The 21,918-nt window shown below is 42.1% G+C and overlaps 1 long non-coding RNA gene across 1 annotated transcript; it reads right to left on the bottom strand.

The window, feature by feature from the left end:
• Nucleotides 1-4,348: 4,348 nt before the first annotated feature.
• On the bottom strand, nt 4,349-21,860 carry LOC122469443. Its single transcript, XR_006293470.1, has 3 exons — nt 21,747-21,860; nt 18,838-18,945; nt 4,349-4,738 (listed from the first exon to the last, which is right to left on the bottom strand). It is a non-coding gene; the product is annotated as an uncharacterized LOC122469443 (long non-coding RNA).
• Between the last annotated feature and the right edge of the window lie 58 nt (nt 21,861-21,918).

Genomic DNA, 21,918 nt, shown 5'->3' with positions numbered 1-21,918 from the left:
TTTCCCTGGGCTTCTTTGCATTTCTCGAGAGAACGAACACTGCACGAAGCACACGTAAGGTACTCCTATATTTGTTGATCATTTTCCTGAAGTTTAAAGCATTTTCCCCAGGACCCCTCTTTTGGCACTGGTTTCACACTTATAGTTGAAGGCCTTTTTTTTTTTTTAAGTTTATTTATTTATTTTGAGAGAGAGACAGTGTGAGTGGAAGAGGGGTAGAGAGAGAGGAGGGAGAGAATCCCAAGCAGGTTCCGCCCCACCAGCACAGGGCCCGATGCAGGACTCAAACCCATGAAGCCATGAGATCATAACGTAAGCTGAAACCAAGAGTCGTATGCTTAACTGAGTCACCCAGGCGCCCCTATAGTTGAAGACCTTTTGTATGAGTTTGGGACTGGTTGAATAAAATGGGGGAAACCATTAAAAATGGCAACACCTTCTCTATAAACATTTATAAACGTGTAATCATTCACCAAATTTTGATGGAGGACCAACGATTTGGTGTGTGCACTAATAGGAGTTCCTGCTAGTCACGCTTGCCTAAATAACATACAAACCTCATCTGTTATTTCCAGGTTGGGTCTCTATAAAATGGCATGAGGTTCCTCAAAAAGTTAAACATAGAATCACATACTTCTAGGTATATAAAAGAGTTGAAAGCAGGGACTGAGACATCTGTACGCCAATGTGCATAAGAGCATTGTTCACAACAGTCAAAAGGTGTAAACAACACAAATGTTTACCAACGGATAAATGGATAAACAAAATGTGTGATAGTGGCAATGGAGCACCACTCAGCTATAAAAGCAAAACGAACATTTGTTGGATGGTCCTTGAAAACATCATGCGAAGTGAGATATGCCGGTCACAGAAGGAAGAATATCATATGATTCCACTTGTATGATAAGTGCCTGGAAGAGACAAATTCATAAAGGCAGAGAGTGGAGTAGAGGTTACCACAGGCTGGAGGAGGGGATCACAGGGGATTATTGTAGGATGAGTACAGAGTTTGTGTTGGGGTTAATGAAATGTTTTGGGCGGGGGTAGATAGTGGTGATGGCTATTATAACATGGTGAATGGATTTAAGCCACTGAACAGCACACTTACAAATGGTTAAAATGGTAAATATTATGTTTTATATATTTTACCACAAATTTTAAAAGTTGTAGAAACAGGGACGCCCGGGTGGCTCATTCGGTTGAGCGTCTGATTTCAGCTCTCACGGTTCCTGGGTTCAAGCCCCACATTGGGCTCTGTGCTGATAGCTCAGGACCTGGAGTCTGCTTGGATTCCGTGTCTCCCTCTCTCTCTACCTCTACCCCACTTGCTCTCTCTCTCTCTGTCTCTCAAAAATAAACATTAAAAGAATTTTTAAAAAGTCATAAAAAACATTCAAATCTCTTCTCTGAAGTTATTCTAGTGTAGTAATATGAAATACAAGCAACCCCCCCTTTTTTTTTGCAGAAGACTCTTTACCACATGGTTGTTTCTAATTATAAAATATTCTAAAGACCTTATAGTTTACTAGCAGGTGATTTGTTAGGAAATCAATATGTGTCCAAAGTATGGACAGGCCTTAGAAGTCATGTTTACGAAGAGATTTTGCTGACACGAAGGAATGCTTATAATATAATGTTAAGATAAAAAAAAAGCAGAGTAGGGGTGCCTGGGTGGCTCTGTTGGTTCGGCGTCAGACTCTTGTTTTCGGCCAGGTCATGATCTCAGGATTTGTGAGATCAAGCCCTGCATTGGGCTCTGCTCTGGCAAGGTAGAGCCTGTTTGGGATTCTGTCTCCCTTTCTCTCTGCCCTTCCTCCACTCACACATACACTGTCTCTCTCTCTTTCTCTCTCTCTCTCTCTCTCTCTCTCAAAATAAATAAATAAACGTTAAAAAAAATTTTTTTTAAAAAGGCAGAGTATACTATTGTGCTTAGTATGATTTCCAGGTATGTTCAAAATAAAAAACCCCAGGGCATCTGGCTGACTCAGTCAGTGGAGCATGTGACTCTTGATCTCAGGGTTGTGAGTTCCAGCCCTACTTTGGGGGTAGAGATCACTTAAAAAAAAATCTTAAAAAAAAAATTACAAACCTATATTAGAAAAATATTAGAGAAAGTACTCTAAAACATAACACAGGTTGCCCCTACATGATTGGAAAGCAGGTTACTTCCCCCCATCTCTTAATTACTTCCCTGTACTCTCCGGTTTTCCTCAGAGAGCCTGTATTACTTTAAAGACCAGAAACCAAAACCCAAAAATGTCCCAAGCCCCAAAACTTCAGTGTGGCATAGTCCTTGCTTATTTGGGCGTCTGCCACATCCTCCCTGGTACAAGACTCTCTGTCTTCTTTTCTAACAACTGCTACTTTAATCCTAGTTGTTGAGGTCAATCTAGTGTTTTCCAAAAGAGGCATAGGCTTGTCCACAGAAACGCATACATATCTGTCAGTGAATGGATGGGTGAAAAGACAGAGAAAGAAAAGGACTCCAAGGAGGAGACCCGCTGCGGGCGGGGAGGGGGTGGGGGTGGGGGGAGGAAAGCGTTTCATTCTCCCCCACTGTAACCTCACCATGAAAAATTAGGTTCTAAAACCACAAGTTTCTGTTTTCAGTATAAAAGCCGACGACCAAGTCCCTTGAAAGTAAATGTAAGGTCAAGGTTATTAAATTCAGTTTTGAGTTCAATTGTTCACTAGCATACCATCCAAAGTAACTTTTACGGACATTGATATTGCCTTTAAAAATAATCAAAACAAAATAGTTTTTTAAGGCCCACCAATACTTAAGGCCCACCAAGGCCTTATTTTTAAGGCCCACCAATGCAATTTTAAGGCCCACCAAAATAGTTATTTAAGGCCCACAAAGACTCTATCGGCAGGGTCTGTATTGCAGGAGGTTATTAAAAAGAAATTTATATATTTTTGTTCTGTTTACTCTGCCATCAGTGATTCCCCAGCTCTGCGTGGTTGCCATGGCCCCAGGGCTTGGCATATGACGCCCTCCCCACATGTAGCCTCACTACGCTGGGCGTTTGCTGTCCCCAGAACTTCCTGGGCTGCGCCGTGCCTTTTTGTTTTTGTTCTTCTGCTCTGTCTGCCTGGAATGCCTTCTCCAGCCCTTGCCCGTGCCCACACGTCTTTCGGTACTTAACCCTAGTATGGCCATCCCTGTGAAGTTTCCCCTCCCCCTCCTAGTGGGCTTGAAGCCCTTGCCCCTTCCCCCCCTCCTGATTAGTCCCTCTGCAACCTGCCTCTGTGCCCTGATAAGTTACCTGGGGTCTGCTCTGTGCACACCCCAGGGGTGATGAGACAGATCACATGAGCATGCCCAGAAGAAAAGTTTAGGACTTTTGTTATCATCCCATTGTTTTAAATTCTGGTTTGTCATGCGCGAATGATGATAGAATGTTTATACCATTATTAATAACCCTTATGTAGCACTTATATACCGTGTTTCAGGGACTGTTCTAAGCAAGTTACATATATTCACTAATTTGATTCTCAAAACAATCCAATAAAATAGATACTATTTTTATCCCCATTTTTCAGGGGAGGAAACTGAAGCATAAGGCTAGGAAATTTGTCCAATGTCATAAAGCTAGTAAGTGGTAGGTCTGGGATTTGAACTCAGGCAATTTGACTGGATAGCTCTAACTGTATTCATAGCCCTGACTATGCTGCTTGTATACATTAGTAATGTAGTATATTACTACATATTATACATATTTTTTAATTTTTATTTTATTATTTTTTTAAATATGAAATTTATTGTCAAATTGGTTTCCATACAACACCCAGTGCTCATCCCAAAAGGTGCCCTCCTCAATACCCATCACCCACTCTCCCCTCCCTCCCACCCCCCCATCAACCCTCAGTTTGTTCTCAGTTTTTAAGAGTCTCTTATGCTTTGGCTCCCTCCCTCTCTAACCTTTTTTTTTTTCCTTCCCCTCCCCCATGGTCTTCTGTTAAGTTTCTCAAGATCCACATAAGAGTGAAAACATATGGTATCTGTCTTTCTCTGTATGACTTATTTCACTTAGCATCACGCTCTCCAGTTTCATCCATGCTGCTACGAAAGGCCATATTTCATTCTTTCTCATTGCCACATAGTATTCCATTGCATATTATACATATTAAGTAATATGCATGTAAAGGATGTGCACGCCCAAACTTTTTCTTGGTGAGAGTATACAACAAAAATAATTATATTCCATAACTTTCTTCAATCATTGGTTATGCCAGGGGTGGGTGACATTTTTCTGTCAAGGGCCAGATAGTAAATAGTTTAGGCTTTGTAGGCCAAGAGGCAAAATCAAGAAAATTATATAGAGAATCATATAACAAATTTTCACAAATTTTTATTGAGGTCAAAATATAATAATAATTGAATATTTTATCATAACAGACTACTAATGAGAAGAATGGAATTCTTTCCCATAGGATAATATTTCACCTATGACATTGGGGCTCAAAGTTGGTATTCCCTATCATCAGATCTGTAAAAACCACTCTTAACTTGTGGCCCCCAAATAGACAGCAGATTCCGCCTGAAGGCCATAGTTTGCCAATCCCCTGTGCCACTATTGCCCAAATTAGTGCAAACTTCTCCGCAATACAGGCCCAAGTACCTTTCCAGCTTTGATTGTTGCTGTTCCTCTGATGATTTTTTTTTTTCCATCCAACTGGATTACTGGTATTCCTCGGACATTCTCTGATTTCTCCTGAAAGTGCTCATGGTCTAGTAGAACAAGCAGAAGTCAAGAAGATCTGGGTTCAAATCTGGATTGTCACTTTACAGCTCTACACCTTTGAGCAAGTGATTTGGCCTCTTTGTGCCTCACTTACCCCATCTGTATGTAACATGGTTTCTAAGCCTCAACATGTTGTGGGCAGAGACGGGAGTCACCAGTTTTCCTGGTATTCATCCCCACCTTCTCATTTAGGGCTTCTTGGTCCCTGTCGAAGCCTCCCTCATGACTGCTAGGGGTCGCACTCCTAGAAGCCCATGCCTGCTGGGCACCACCATTGTCCAGCCAGGCACCATGGACCCTGCTGGTGCCCTGGGTTCAGACCCCACCTGTGATATCATAGTGGTTTGCTCAGTCATCTGGGATGACTTGGGGAGGCGGTTGCCTTGTCCTGTCTACAGTCCACTAAGAGGGGTGCTAGAGCAATCTACTTATGGCCCAATGTTTAAGAGTTTCTGGTAATATAATCCTTCCATGTCAGCCCCCACGCTACAGAATTCAAAAAGATCACTAGAGCCCGAACCAGGAGAAGCCTCAAAGGCCCCGCCTGGAGACTAACTTTAGAACCGCCCTGCTTCTCCAACGACCCTGACATTCTTATCAGAGAAATTTCCTAGTGCCTGGCTGGGCTGCTTTTTCTCCTGGGATGTTCACTCTGGAAGGCTTAATGGCTCCTCTGAAAACAGTTCTCTGTTGAGCTTATCCCACTCATTCACTTGGACTTGAAGTAACATCCCCCCAACTATCACATGTCCCAGGGTCAAGAATAAAAGCAATGATTTAATTGCAACTTGCTTTTGCATTAAATAACAGCTTAGAATAAGCATACGGAGCTCGGCTTCTGCTGATACACACTGCTGAGTTCTTCTTCGTTCTTTTGTTCCCTGTCCTGGTGACCTGGCTCCTCTCACTGCAGATGACATGGCCAATGAGGGCAGTGTCCCCATATGCAGCCTTCTCAGAAAATATACACTAATGGCTTCTGGGGGATTTCCCAGATGCAAGTGTGCACAGAGTATACAGCGTCTGTAGCGTTCATTTCCCCTGAACGCTCCAGATGTGTCTGCCTGGTGTGAACAGCGTCACCTCTGACAGCTGCAGACCTCACCTGTCCGTAGGCTGCAGACGCTTGTCCACACTGCACAGCTGTGCTGCGTTATTTCAAGTCATGATTCTGTCTGCTCTCAGCTGGCCTGTGCTGGGCAGAAGTGGATGTTCCCAGCCTGCCTTGGTCCAGTCCAACAGAACCACATCTGTGTTGTTAACCATTCCCGCATAGGAACCAGTGTGCAAATATATTTTTAATAGCTTCCTGATCCTTCATCATCAAAATATGTTTTATTTAACCATTCTCTTACTGTTAAGCAAACATGTCATTTTCAAATTGTTTGCTTTTGTAAAGATTGCTTCAGTGAACATATCGTACATGAACCTTCGTGTCATTCAATATGAAAGGTACACAATAATGATGAAACTGAATGACAAAGCAGACACTGTTTGAGTCTTGGCCATAATCTCCCAACCAAAAGAAAGTTAGAAGTGCCTGCTCTTCTTCTGGTAGCTGAGTTGTCTTAGAACTGAGTGTGGCCATGACACCACAATTCTCTGTCAGTTTCCCAAAAGACTGCAAGTCGTAAAAGGGATTCTTTGGGAGGAGACCAGCACATAAACGGAGTTCTTAAAAACTTAAGAAGGATGCATGTGTTCCAGAAATGCTCTTCGTAGGTCATCATTGGATACAGGAGTCAGCATATTCCAAGGACTTCCGATGAGAGGCTCACTTTCTTTTCTAATGTATTTTGTTATTTCAGGTGTCTGATTATTTAAATAAGTTTAATTAAATAAAATAAACCGCAGCCCATTTCATCAGACAGGATGACATCAACCTCAAAATGACTGGAAATTTCATCACAGAGTAACCTTGGGATATTTCTGAGGTTTGTTTCCTGCCCCCACGTTGTACCATCCAAATGCATTCTTAATTTCTCCAACAGAGGCGATAGTTTGTTTGCAATCACAATACCACCACTTTGCACATTATCTCATTTGATTCTCGGAACAATACTCTCAAGTACAAACAGCTATTTTTATTATCTCAGTTTATTAGAGGCAAGAAGCTCAGGCTCAATGATATTTAAATGGTTTCTGGTCCATTTCCCAGTTTCCAGGCAGGCCTCTGGCTAAAAATGGCCCCTGTCACCAAAGTATGCAAACCTAGCAGATCAGCTATTCAAGCACGGGTTCACTCATGGGGGTTCTGGTCTTAGTCCCCGCCCCCCCGCCCCGCCCTTTGATACCTGAATATAGTATTCATGAGTCCTTCATATGTGCTGTTGGCTCTGTCATCCAAAAGGAAGAAGATTTTTTTGAGCCCAAATGACTTAAGAGAAGAAAAGGAGAGAGACCAGCTGGTTTAGGATCTAAGAGAGGCAGTGGAGTTGTGAATGTTACAAGAATTAGGAAATGATCACCAGATCCACTCTAGAAAGTGTCTGGCTCAAAGAAGACACACTGCCTGGTTTGTTTAAAACAGGCTTCTGGGATAGGCAGGGGGTAGGGGTGGGGGGGTGGGGGGGGTCCTGTGATGGCTTTTACTTTTGTTCCCTCTACAAATCTCATTTCAGGTTTTCTATCCCACAGGCAATGTCTAGAGGCAGCAAACTAGTTGCTGCAGCTGGCCTACAGTCACAGTTGAACTTGAATTATTTGCCAACCTTTAAAATCATTACTTAATATTACTTAATAATCTGGATTTTGGGAGCACCTGGGTGGCTCAGTTAAGAGTCCAACTCTCGGTTTTGGCTCAGGTCATGATCTCGTGATTTGTGGGATGGACCCCTGCCTCAGGCTCTGTGCTGACAGCATGGAGCCTGCTTGGGATTCTCTGTCTCCCTCTCTCTCTGCCCTCCACCACTCACGTGCACTCTCTCTCTCTCAAAATAAATAAATAAACTTTAAAAATAATAATAATTTAGATTTTGATGTTTCTTGAAAAATCACAAGACTGGGCTGTGGTTGGCCAGCATTCCTGCATGGCAGCAGCTGACCAGTGACTGACTGCCACTTTCAATGAGGTATGTGTATTGCCACCACCATCCCCCTCACGTACCCCCCCACGCCCAGTGGCTGCTTCATTTTACCTCTCTGGCCTATGTAAATATTTAAGTCTGAAATTTGTGAAGGAAAGAATATGATCCTAAGGCATATAAGCACTGAATAGTGAACAAATCTATGATATCTGTTGAAAAAGAGGCCCAAATTTCTCACCCTTCTTTATCAGTCCTTAAGCATGTAGTTCCTAGAATGCTATGGTTAGTGGCAGGCACCTCAGCTTTGGAATCAGAGAGTGGGTTTGAGCCCTAGCTCCAGCATTCATGAGCTTTGTGATGTCAGGGGGGGAAATAAAAGTCATGGTTTAGATAGGATGGTTCCCCAAGTGGTATACAAGAATCCAAGGAATGGCAGGGGACCACTCTTTGGGGTACACATGGAGGAACAGGAGGCTGAGCTTCCTAGCTGAATCTCAGAGAAGGCCAGGATGTGAAAACATCAAATGCCACAGAGGATGTGAGACACAGGGCTGGAGACAAGAGAATTAATTGAAAGTCTGAATATGGAACAATTGGGCCTTCCTATCTCACCCCCATCCCTAAAGCAAGGTCTCTATCACCCAGGAAAGGTACTATCAGATTCCACTCTTTTTTTTAATGTTTATTTTATTTTTGAGACAGAGAGAGAGAGTGAGCGAGAGTGCACGTGTGAGCGGGGGAGGGGGAGGGGCAGAGAGAGAGGGAGACACAGAATCTGAAGCAGGCTCCAGGCTCCGAGCTGTCAGCACAGAGCCTGACATGGGGCTTGAACTAATGACCCTGAGATAAAGACCTGAGCTGATATCCAGTTGGACACTTAACTGACTGAGCCACCTAGGGGGCCCCAGATTCCACTCTTAAAAAAAAAAATTCAGTACCTCTGGAGGGAGAAAGTCAGCACATTGTAGGACTGCTGGGCATTTACATGAAGCCTTTACAAGCCCAGGCACACAGAACTAACCAGATTTTTGGAGCTTCACTCTTTTTTTTTTTTTTTAATTTATTTATTTATTCTGAGTGAGAGAGAGCAAGTGGAGAGGGACAGAGAGAGAGAGGGAGAGAGAGAACTCCAAGCAAGCTCAGGCCCACAGCGTGTGGCCTGATGTGGGGCTTGAACTCAGGAATCTGTGAGATCATGACCTGAGCTGAGATCAAGAGTCAGATGCTTAACCGACTGAGCCACCCAGGCACCCTGATGGAGCTTCATTCTTAATTAAGAATGGACAATGAAGAATCTCCAGACACTGCAGGAAAAGATTTCATAATGAAAGAGAGAAACTACTGGATGTTAGCTGAACCTGCTGTGGCAATCATTTCACGTATATGTAAATCAAACTGTCACACTGTATGCCTTAAACTTATACAGTGATGTATACAGTGATGTACATCAATTATTTCTCAATAAAACGGGGGGGGGGGAATGAAAGTAAATAGGAAAACACAAGAAGCTCGGAGGAAACAATCAATTATTTTAAGAAGAGAACCCAAATCAAAGCAAACTGAACAAAAAACCTCTGGTTAATATATTCAGAAAGACTCATGAAGCTATTTTGTCCACAAAAGAACAGAATGCTATGACAAAGAAAAAACAAGATGAGTTCTTACAAATGAAAAATATGCCTGTTACAGTTATAAAAGAATCAATAGAAAGTGTGAGAGTTAAATTATGGTACTCTCTGAAAGTAGAACCAAAAGACAGAGATTTAAAAAAGAAAAAGGTAAGGAAAAGGAAAGGAAAATAAATACAGGATGTCCAATATCCAATTGATAGTAGATTGAGAGAAAGAGAGCAAACACAACCAAGGAGGAGGACAGTACCAAAGAAATACGACAGGGGAATTTTCCAGCACTGAATGCCACACATCTTTAGACAGAAAGGGCCCACTGAGTGGTAAACACAGAGTTTGAAACAAAAATCCACTTAGTCACATAATCTGATTTTAAACATCAAAGTTAAAGGGAACAGTTGGAAAACTTCCAGTATAAAAAAAAGGTCATCTATAAAGGAATGAAAATAAAACAGATTTCTCATGGGCAACCCTGGAGACTAGAAGGCAATAGTGTAACGCCTTCAGTATTCTGCAGGAAAATGTTCTTCAATCTACGATGTTGTACTCAAACTATCAGCCTACTGTGGGTGCAGAATAAAGATCTTCTGGGACAAACAGGACTCAGAAAATTAACCTCTCACACACCATTTCTTCGGAGGATACTTGAAAATATGCTACAGCAAAACAAAAACATAATCTAAGAAGTAAGAAGATATTATCTTGGAAAATCTAGAATTGACCCAGAAAAGCCATTAAGGGAAATCCCATCATGTGAGCACTGCATGAGGATGGTGGGCCTCAGGGAGGGGGGGTGGGGGCTTAAAAACTCAACAGAATACCTGATTGGTTGAAGAAGCTGGCAGAAAAAAGAGCAGTAATAAAGAAAAATGCAACAAGATAAAAGAAAGACAAATAGAAAACCCAAGAGGAAAAAACGTTGTACCACAAAAAGAAGAACAATCTTCATAAACATTTTGCCTCTTCAGAAAACAGTATTTATAGAGTCACAACAATGTAAATGCTGTTTATTTTTTTTTTTAATTTTTTTTTTCAACGTTTATTTATTTTTGGGACAGAGAGAGACAGAGCATGAACGGGGGAAGGGCAGAGAGAGAGGGAGACATAGAATCGGAAACAGGCTCCAGGCTCTGGGCCATCAGCCCAGAGCCCGACACGGGGCTCGAACTCATGGACCGCAAGATCGTGACCTGGCTGAAGTCGGACGCTTAACCGACTGTGCCACCCAGGCGCCCCTGTAAATGCTGTTTAAATGCTATTCATGTTTTATGATAAGTCTGTGGGGAATTAGTTACCAAGAAGAGAATGCAAATATTCTTATCCTTCAAATTGTATATGGCAGAGATTTGGAGGTAGACATGAAAGAGAAGTGTAGAGATGCTGTTACCTTCATCCTTTTTTCTGAGCAGTCAGGAGATAACTACCCTTAGTTGATGGAATAAGAAATAAAGGTATATTAATGTAACACAGAAAACCTATAGAAAAACAAAGTTATGTAACTATATAAAGAGGAGAGTGGGTGTGGGTGACAATGTGTTCAATCCTCATTTATCATGTAAGGACGAAAATACAGGAGGCATAAAACAATCAATAGTGATAAGAGCAAATTACTTAAAGGTATAGAGATGACACCAGAGGAAATATCAGAAAGAGATAAAAATGATTATTTCTGAGGACCAAGAAAAAGATGAGGTGGGGCAGAGATATTTTCACTATGTTTGTCTCCTCAGCCCCCCACCATGTTGCTTTCCTACCCACTCCCCACCCATTGCCTCCCTCTCTCCTTCGTCTCTAGTTCTCTGGCCCCATCTTGTCTACTTATTCATTTAAAACCTTTGCTTGTTTGTTTGGTTGATTGGTTGGTTGGTTGGTTGGTTGGTTGGTTGGTTGGTTTAAAAAGTCAACTAGTACAAAAGGCATAATCTGACTCAAAGTCTCCATGGACATCCCATCCCAAACTAGAGTCTTCCAGCTGTCACATAAAACAGTCCCCATTTTCTCACAGCGTCTGTGGGGGCTTCAGGAAACGTTCTGAGCTCTGCAGATAAAGTAACGAGGATGTGCAACAGGGTGAGGATGGCATGGGCAGGATGGTGAGGTTGATGATGAGGTTGATGATGATGATTGTGATTCTGTAAGTCTGGCACGGAGCAAAAAATGTCTACTACCTTCTTTAGTTTTGTTAGTTTGTATTCCTGGGTGGCAACTGACTGCAAACTTGAACAGCTTAACACAACATCCATTTAGTATTTCACAGTTCTGTAGGTCAGAACTTGCCAGATCAAACAGGTTACCTGCTTAAGGTCTCATAAACTTGAAACTGAGGTGCAGGCCAGGTGGGGTTCCCAGCTGGGGGCTCTGGGAAAGAATCTCCTTCCTATTCACTTAGGGCAGAATTTAGGTCCTTGCAGGAGTAGGGCTGAGGGTCTGGTTTTCCCGTTGGTTTTTGGCAGAGGGTTGCTATAGCTCCTTGTGGCTGCTCTCAGGGCCTTTCCGTATGGTGCCCTCTATTTTAAAGCCAACATTGGGATATCTCTCTTGCATGGAAGTCTTTGCATGCTTCAAATCTCTGTGACTTCTGCTACCAGCTGGAGAAAATTCTCAACTTTTCAAGTGCTCATAAGATTAGGTTGGACTCACACAGATCATCCTAATCTTAAAGTCAACTAATTAGTAACTTTAATGACATCGGTAAAATCCTTTTGCTGTCTAACATGACATAATCCCAGGAGCAACACCCAAGGACAAAGACCACAGGGCCATTTTATTGTTCTACCACACTCCCCAGAAAATAGCTGTTATTTTTATATTTGATGTGTTTTATGATAAAAAATAACATAGAACAGTTCAAAGAGGAAGTTTCAAAAAAATGCACCCTAAATCTCACCAGAAATGATATTTGGAATAATCATCTCAACAGGTCCTTGTGCATAGAACCAGAGCAGCCAGATTGATAGACAACAGCGGGATTTTACTTTGCAAGTTACTTTTTTTTTTTTTTAATATTTTATTTTGAAGTAATCTCTACACCCAATGCAGGGCTCAAACCCACAACCCTGAGATCAAGAGTTGCATGCTCCACCGACTGAGCCAGCCAGGCACCCCTGCAGATTACTTTTAAGTAAAATGATTAAAATTAATCTAGGGGCACCTGGCTGGCTCAGTCGGTTAAGCATCCACCTTCAGCTCAGGTCATGATCTCCTGGTTTGTGGGTTCAAGCCCCGCATTGGGCTCTGTGCTGACAGCTCAGAGCCTGGAGCCTGCTTCAGATTCTCCCTCTCTCTCTGCCCACATCTGCCGCTCATGCACTCTCTCTCTCTCAAAAATGAATAAACATTAAAAAAATATTAAAAAATTAATCTAACAGAAAAAGAAATGGAAGTAAAATAAAAGCTGTTGAACTTGAAATGTTCCGATACCACAAGAATTCTTACAATATCCCCTTTAAAGATAAGAAAAACTGAATATAAAAATCATCAAGAAGTTAGAATCCTGCTTGCCTAAAAAAGCTGCAGTCCATGCATTTTCTTAGAGTGATTATTTCCTTGCCATTAAACATGAGTACATGTACATCCTTCCAGTCCTTCTGCTGCGACTTTCCCCTCATTTTTGTTAGGTATGTAATTACTTCTATAGCGTTTACATTTTGTTCTTCAACAATAAATTCCATGGCTGTTTCGTCTTAATTCTGTGTTTAAAATGTTCAAAACTGATCTTCAGTATTCTTAAAAAATCCTTAATTCTTCTCTTGATTTACTTGGGTTCATCCAAAAGCTGACTGGATTTCAGTATAAAAGACTTTTTTCAAGAATGTGGAAACCCTGAGTCTTATGTTCGAGAAAGACTGGGAATAGCCTTTATGCTTAATGGACAACTTGGCAGAATATAAAATTTATGAATCATACCATCATGCTCCTAACGTTTGTAGACCTTGCTTTATTGTCATTTAATATTAGGTGTGGCTTTTGCTTATTTTTATCTGCTATATTTTATTATTGATGACTCTGAACAAATTTTACCTTGACAGTGTGTGCTTTCTACCTGCTGACTCAATCTTCATTCCAATTAAGTTCTTTCTGTTGTTCTGTTTGTTCTGGGCATTTCTTCAGGCATGCCAATTACTCATATACTGGATCTCCATTGCTTTTTTTCCATAACTATCACATTTTATAATTTTTAATGTTGTTTTCCATATTGTTCCATTATGTTTTTACTGGTGTCCATTCTATTTTTGGCTGATTCTGTTTTTAATATATTTTTTAATGTTTATTTATTTATTTTGAGAGAGAGAGCAAGCAGGGGAGGGACAGACAGAGAGGGAGAGAAAAAATCCCAAGCAGGCCCCGCACCATCAGCACAGAGCCTGATGTGGGGATCGAACTCATGAAACGTGAGATCATGACCTGAGTCAAAGTCAGATGCTTAACCGACTAGGCCCCCCAGGCCCCCCAGTTTTTGGCTGGTTCTAAAGTTGCTTTCCTCTCTTTCCTTTCTTGAGCTTTGCCACTTGGTTTCATTGTCTTTTATTGCTATATAATTCTTTATTTGTACCCCTGAACGTCCTCTTTGAGATTTTTTCCTGTAATTTTTATAATATTATTTTGTAATTTTTTCCAGTGAGATAGGGCATTCTTTATTAAAGAATAACATGGGAGGGGTGGAAGAAGAATGTTGAGGCACTTGGCAGCTTTCTTTGGTGTGTTTCCAAATCTGTCAATTTCTTCTCTATGAGAGAATGTCTCTTAGATTCTCAGGTTTGGGCACTGAGGGGGTACTGAGGTCTCCAGCAAGCCTCTTTTGGGATAAAGCTCTCTGGATTATAATCTAGCAGTCACCTCTCCATCCCTTACTCTCTCATCTCCGGGAGACTCCCTTGGCATAGAGGCCAGGTCACAGAAAAAAATGAGCATCCACCTGACTTCTCCTTGGCATTGGCCCTCCCTGCTATCATCCTGGTCCTTTGCAAGAACACTATTTCTCCTGTGAGGTCCTTGGATCTTGTTACTCAAGTCTAAATTTCAGTTATTTGGACGCCACTTCTACAATTTTTGCTTCATCTGAATATCACCTCTATTATAATCAATGTTCTTCTTTGAATCAATTCCCAATTATTACTTATTTAAAAAGGAGGCATATCACTATCAGAAATGAAAAGCCAGTATCATTTGTGATAAATAGGAAGTAACTATTAAGGCAAATGCTGAAACAGAACAATGATAGTATGTTCTACCTAGACACAGTTGTCTGCTGGAAGCTGAGTCTGAGGGCTACATATTCCTGGTTAGAAAGAGACATCATTACAAATTAGAAATAAGTTGAACACCATTGGCCCCAAGCCAAGACTTTCTTCCTGATGTAATCACAAGTGGAAGAGAACTCAAAATAGCTTTTTCATTATGTTATTCGATATAGTCAAATGACTGTCCGTGCACCACCTAAACTTATTTCCTGTTCCCCAAGTAATACAAGGCCCCCTTGCCTTTGAGAAACCCCACTCTCATTCAAGGATCAATGATTTGGTTCCTTGGTACTGTGACACTAACATCTAAGAAAAGGTGTTTCCTGCTCAAGGCTGGAGACAGTGTATATTGGCTCTCAGCATTTTAACAATTTCAGTGCAGATTTTACAGTATTTGGCAGGCAAACTTCATGGTTTGTGGTTTGAGGTTTTGAGAGTTTCCTTGTTTCATTAAAAACGGGGCTTTTTCTGTGTTTTTGCTTTGTTTTGTTTTTCGTTGCTTCCAGCAGATTTGGTGTGTGTGTGGGGGGTCTGGGGAGGTCGGAGGTAGAAATATCTTTACTATCTTTCACTGGATCTGTATGTGATGTGCATGCCTCTCTCCCACTGTGCACCAGTTGGCACAGTTCCACGCTGCCAGAGCTCAGACCAGATACTCCAACTCAGCCCAGCACTCCACATCTGCCACACTCAAGGATTTCTAAGCTTGTAGGTACTTATCTGGGATACCAGAAGGGAGAGTGTGAAATTGCCTTAATGCTTCCGTCCCCTTACAGAACTTCCTTCCCGTTTTGTGGACTCAAGGTGTGTGTGCCTTCCCAACATCTTTTTTGAGAACAGTGGCTATATGTCAGCTTTAGCAGTGGATAGGTGTCTTCAGAGAGTATGAACCTTACACCCCCTAACTGTTGGTCTCTGTATCCTGCAGTGACTCACTTAAATTTGCTGCATCTATATCACACAGAGGAGGTTCTGACCAGGTGAAAGATGTTGACAACGTCACTTTTGACTTTTCAAAAGAAGTTCTTTCTTCTCTGAGCGTTTACCTGAGTGTTTTGATAGAGTCAGTTAGAGGGGGTCAAGATGTGGTAAGCCTCTGGTGTTCTCTAAGTCTTATAAATCCAAAGGTGAGGAGCTTCCCTCTCACACTGCAGGAAAAATGAGATCATTGAGCCCTAATGGCTCACACCAAATGAGGTCTCCCTCCACTTTGCTTCCACCCTTCCACTCATGCTAAGGATAAGTGAAGCCACAGCATGGTGCCATAGACACAGGCCCGCAAGATAAAGGGGTGGTGTGCACACCTTTGGGTGCCCTCGTTCTGGCACCAGGAGCCAGCAAGCCTTGTGAAAGGCAGTTTCTAAGGGGAACAAACATATTTTCAAGCTTTTTCTCTATTACTCTTCTGGGCCTTAGCAGAACCATGACACCTTCCCTTTCCCAGACAGACTTGCCCTGGCTACTTGCTCATCTCTCAAGGCCAGAAGGAACAGGGATATTTTGCTTAATTCCAGCAGCTACATCCAGCCCATCAACCATTGTCTCACATGCCTTCAACAACTTCCTCCGTGGATTTTAAGCCATCTTCTCATATCACTGTCTCGTTAATTAAGCCCCTCCCACACATTTTTTTTGGTGTTTTCAGCCACTGATTTATAATTTTCCTTTCTACCATACCTAGCATCATTATCGCCTATGAGAAGTTGTTGTTGTTTCAAAATTCCAGCATGTCCTTATTTATCTTCCTCTACTCTAATGGTTGTACATTACAAAACTGGTTCTACCTCACAATCCCTTGGGGACCTTTAAAAAACATCCCAAGGTTCAAGCCCCATTCTAGGTGCCGGGGATACTGAGATGGATGCCCAAGAGATCCCCAAGCCCACAAGCTAATCCATGCCTGCTTCCAGTCCCTCCTCCCTCTGTCCAGCCACAATGAAGGACTAGGTTTCACAATGAAGGACCTCCTACTCAAAGGCAAACCTCTCAGTGAGCTCAGGTTCCCAGCCCCACTCACTTTTTCAGAGATTCTCTTCATTGGTTCTCCTACCTCTGCCCCATCCACCTATCTCATGACCATTCAAACATGTTCCAGTATTTCTTATCTTAAAAGACAGTCAAATAGAAAATTCCCATTAGACTATCACAGGCATAACTGCAATAGGCAAGACCCACCAATGGATGCTAAAATTAGTGGGCGGAAGTTTAAGGAGAAACCAGGTATTTGCATAGTCTACAAGTACCTCACACATTCTCCCAATACTTATTAATTACAATAGAAAAAATAACACCGTTAGAGTAGAGAGATCTGGCAAGTGCCACCTTAACCAAGTGTTCAAGGTTAACACCAAAAGTAATAAGAATATAAACTTCTTGTACCTCTGATATGGAGAATTGACAAAGAGCACATCACGTCTGTGTTACTCTTGCCAAAAGATGCATAACTTCAATTGAATCATAATAAAACATCAGACAAACCCAAGTTGAAGGGCATTCTTCAAAATACTTGACCAGTGCTTTTCAAAAGAGTTGAGCTCGTTAAAGTCAAGGGAAAACTAAGAAACTGCTGCAGACTGGAGGAAACTAAGGAGCCAGGACAACTACATATAATGTAGGATCCTGAATTGGATACTGGCACAGAGAAAGGACATGGTTGTGTTCCAATAAAACTTTATTTATGGACATTGAAATTTATATTTCACATAATTTTTATGTGTCACGGTATACTCTTCTTTTTTAACCATTAAAAAAAATTAAATCATTTTTATGGAAAAAGTGGCGAAATCTGTAGAGTCTGTAATTTAGTAATGTTGTACCAATGTTAATTTCTCAGTGTTAATGATGGAACTATGGTATGTAACATATTAACATTAGAGGAAGCTGAGTGAAGGGTATGTGGAAACTCTGCACTGTTTTTGCAACTCTTTTGCAATGTAAGAATTTTTTGAAAATAAAAAGTAAAAAACAAAACAAGAAAACCTCCTTGGGTCCCTCCAGCTAGGGCTTTCTCTTCTCTATTTTCCTTCAGGGTCAAACTCCTTGAAAAATATGTCCACACATGCTGTTTCTACCCCTTCACCTCCCATTTGCTCTACCAAAACCACTCTGGATATTGTCACCAATGGCAGCCAAGTTGACAAATTCATGGGATCTTTCCAGACCTCATCTTATATGACCTCTTAGGGCATGTGACTCAGCTGACCATTCCCTCCTTCTCAAAACACTTTGGCTTCCAAGAAACTATGGGTTTTCCTTCTACACCTCCAGCTCTACCTTCTCATTCCAACATCTCAATGTTGAAATTCCTTAGACATCAGTCCTGGGCTCATCTTTTCTTCCTTCTGCACATTTTTGCCCCAGGTGATCTTATTCGTACCTCTGACCTCAAATCCCATCTATCTGCCCGTGATTCCCAAATTTATATCTCTATCCTAGAACTCTCTGCAGAGCTCCAGGCTCATATATCCACATAGCTACCTAATATCGGACTGGGATGTCTCAAAATAAAACTTTTGATCTTCACTCTGGTATGTGTTCTTCCTTTAACTCACCCCTCTCATTAAATGATACCATCATCCCCTCCCATCCACCTAGTTGCTCATGTTAAAAACTTTGGTGTCATTTCAGGTACCCCATTCCCCTCACCCAACAAGTCCAATCCTTTATGAAATCCAAAATACATATCCAGGAACATTCCATTTCTTACTATATCTCCTGCACCCACTGTCATCTTCTGCCTATATGATAGTGATAACTTCCCAACTGGTCTTTCTGTATCCCCTTTTGCTTCCTTCAGCCCAGGCTACAAACACTAACCACAGTGACCTTTTGGAAATAATATTCCATTATATCGTTCTCCTGTTTATATTCCTTCCATTGCTTTGGACTTCACACAGGAAAAACTACAAAAATATTAATAAGGCTTACCACATACTTCATGATTGGGTCTCCGTCTCCCTCTATTAACTAATCTCTTGCTCACTGTGTTCGGGCCCCACCAGCTTTCTCTCAATCCCTAACATACATAGACTCTTCACCTGCCTCAGGACTTGGCATCTGTATCTTCCTAAAATTTCCCCCCATCCCGCCAACAATTCACTTGTGAAATAGTCAGGGTAGACTAGATTTTGCTTTGGTAGCAAACAACCCCAAGATCTTGGTAGCTTACGCCTAAGATTTATTTATTGCTCACATCACTTTGTATGTAGGTCAGGGAGGCTCTTCTTCAAGTGGAGACTCAAGGGTTCAGGGTTCTTATAAATTGTGGCACCCCATATTCGAAAGTTAGCCTTTGTAGTTGCTGTGGAAAGAGAAGAAAGTGTAGGTGATTATGTAGGGTGTCTCTGGCCAGGCCTGGAAATGGCACATATCATGTTTGCCCACACCCCGTTGGCCAGATCACAGTCACATGACCTGAGTCTAACTACAAAGGGGAAAAAAAGTAGTTTTCCTGTGTGTCCAGGAAGAGGAAATGAGATTGGTGAGCACCAGGCCAGTTTCTGCCACATCCTGGTTAAAACCTACTCATCTTTAAAGAATCAGCTAAAATAATACTTCCTTACTAAGGCCTTCGAGCTCCTCCAGCCTAAATTAGGTTGATACATTTTATTGTAACAGCCTATAATTTTCCATTATAGCATGATCACAATGGAAATTTTGCCTTTTGTTATGTGATTATTTAATATTTATTTCCTTTTCTAAACTGTAGGCTCTATGAGAGCAAGAAGGATTACATCTGTTTTGCTTCCACTGTTTCCAGCATCTATCACACTACTTGCTATATAATTGGCATAAAAGTTGTTGAGTGAACAAATGAACAATTACACACAGTCATTCCCTGGCTCCAGCTAGCACACTACTTGTGGAGGAGAAAGGCAAGTAAGTAGGCAGTCATGGTTTAGTGGGATAAATGTTCCAGGCAGGTAAGCCCAGGTTGCTGAGGCAACCTGAATGGGCTGTCAAAGCTTCTCCGCTTTCTCTTCCCTGACAGTCTAATCCAGGAGTCTGCAAACTATGGCCTGCAGGCCAAATCTAGTTTACTGACTGCTTTTTACAGCCCAAGAGCTAAGAATGGTTTTTACATTTTAAATTGTTGAAAAGAATTAAAAGAAGAGTATATTGTGTCACATGAAAATTATGTGAAATTTAATTGCAGCGTCCTTAAATACAGCTTTATTGGAACATGGCCATACCCATTAGTTGACTTATTGTCTATGGCTTCTTTCACACTGCAATAGCAAAGTTGAGTAGTTGTGAAAGAGACCACTTGGCCCTTTACAGAAAAGGTTTGCTAACCTCAGATCTAATCCATGCTGAGTTTAAAAAGTCACTTCTATGTGAGTTACATCCAAGAGGCCATCTTTAATCCTCCCCTTTTCCTATTCTCAGGTCCACTGCCAGAAATTAGGCCCCATAAATTCTGTGAAAATCAAAAAAGGGACACCTCACTAAAGGGGAGCCTACCACTCCACAGCAAATACAGGAAGAAATTGGCAATTACAGACTCCAATAAGTGAATAGTCAAGAGGAAATAATGGTCAATTACAGGATCCGCTAGGAAAAGATGTACATTGTATCTCTGATAAGAAATTGACTGTCTCTACAACTCAGCCAATGAGAACCCATCATTACCCTGAACTCTTGCTTTTCTCCAATGGACTTTCCTTCAAAACAACCCCTGCCAACTTCCTCCTTTTCCACTAAAAAACTCCTCTCCTTTGTTTATTGGACTTGTCTATGATTTTTCCATAGCTTGCACCTCTCAAGTTGCAATTCTCTGATATTCCTAAATAAACCCATTTTGCTGGTAAAATAAATGGATATTTTATTTTATTTTTTTAGGTTAACGGTTCTATCTTTGCCACAGTATTCTTGCCCTGTTATTTTTCTTTTTCTCCAGTCCATCCTTCTCACTGTAACTGAAGCTAACTTCCAAGAGAACAGCTTTGGTATTATAACTACTCTTTGAGACTTCCCAGCCTGGACTACAGTGCAGTACGAAATCCGCACTGCTTAGGATGGTAGTCAAGGTTCTCCATTGTCTTTAAGCACCTTACCTTTTTTAGCTGTTTCTCTTAGGTCATACTTTCACCCAGTCTTATCAATCACTTAACCCACCCTTGCCTTCTCTGCTTTCAGGCTGAACGTCACAGCTCATTTCTGCATGAAATGTCTGCTGCTGGTATTTCTATCTAACCCATCCTTTAATTTGGTTATCTCAAATTCCTTCTTGCCCTAAGAGCTTTCCCTGCTCCCCTACTGAGAATAATTATTGCCATCTGTGCAATTCTCTAACAGTTTGTACCACTGTTTTGTTTCACTCTGCTTTATATTTCCTGTGTATATACGGATTGTTTCTCACGCTCTATTGAAAGCTGCTTAGGGGAAGGTATTGTATTCTGTTTTATTAATCTCTGTATCCTTTTGATGACTTGGGAGTATCTTGTACAAAATGGGAATGTCTATCCTTTGCAAACGTCCTCACCGAGAGAGCTGGGATTGTGAATTTTTGCAATGTCTAATAACTACCTGCATTTACGCACAAATTCCACTTAACTTGTACAGGGCACACTAAGGCAAGTAACATCTTTTTTAAGACACGCTGTCTTTCAGCTGGTCACACGTCCGTGGATCGCTGCTGGACCCCTCAGGTGTATTCGCAAACACGTGTGAGAAGCTCTTCCCTCTAGGCCCCTCCTCTGTCCATTGTGATTGGCGGACCAAATGTTCCAATCAGACCTCCCCGCCTCTTTCAGCAATAGCCAATCACAGACTCCAAGCGCCTCCTGACTACTAGACACTGTTTACTAACAGATCGAAGCTGGGGAATAAGGGGTGTGACAGTTCTGGGGAGGTGAGGGAAGGGAAGATCCTGACTGCGCGTGCGCAACAGCGGAAATGGGCGGGGCAGGACCTCAGGTCTCACCAATCAGAGTGGTCGCGTTTCTCCCTCTCCTGCCTCCCCGCCAAGCAACAACAATTCGAGGAGCTGGGCGGGGCGGCCCCCGAAGCATCAGAGAGGATTGCCCAATGGGAGCCGGCGTTCACAGATGCGCGCGCCCTGTGCCCAATAAGCGATGGCGGCTAGAATGGCTTCTCTACCTTGCTGACTGTGGGCGGAGCGGCCAGGAGGAGGAGGCGGCGGTGCAGGGGGCGGTTTGGTTGCGCGGTACTAGCGGTGCCCGCCGAAGGGGGAGGAGGCGGAGGAGCGAGCCGTGCGGCCAGAGCGGGAAAGAGACTCGTCGCTGCGTCCGAGTTCTGGAGCCGCCGCATC

This window comes from Prionailurus bengalensis, chromosome B3, assembly GCF_016509475.1.
Source record: "Prionailurus bengalensis isolate Pbe53 chromosome B3, Fcat_Pben_1.1_paternal_pri, whole genome shotgun sequence".
In the NCBI taxonomy this organism is placed as follows: domain Eukaryota; kingdom Metazoa; phylum Chordata; class Mammalia; order Carnivora; family Felidae; genus Prionailurus; species Prionailurus bengalensis.
The sequence above is the reverse complement of the archived record's forward strand: the minus strand, read 5'-3'. Positions and strand labels throughout refer to the sequence as shown.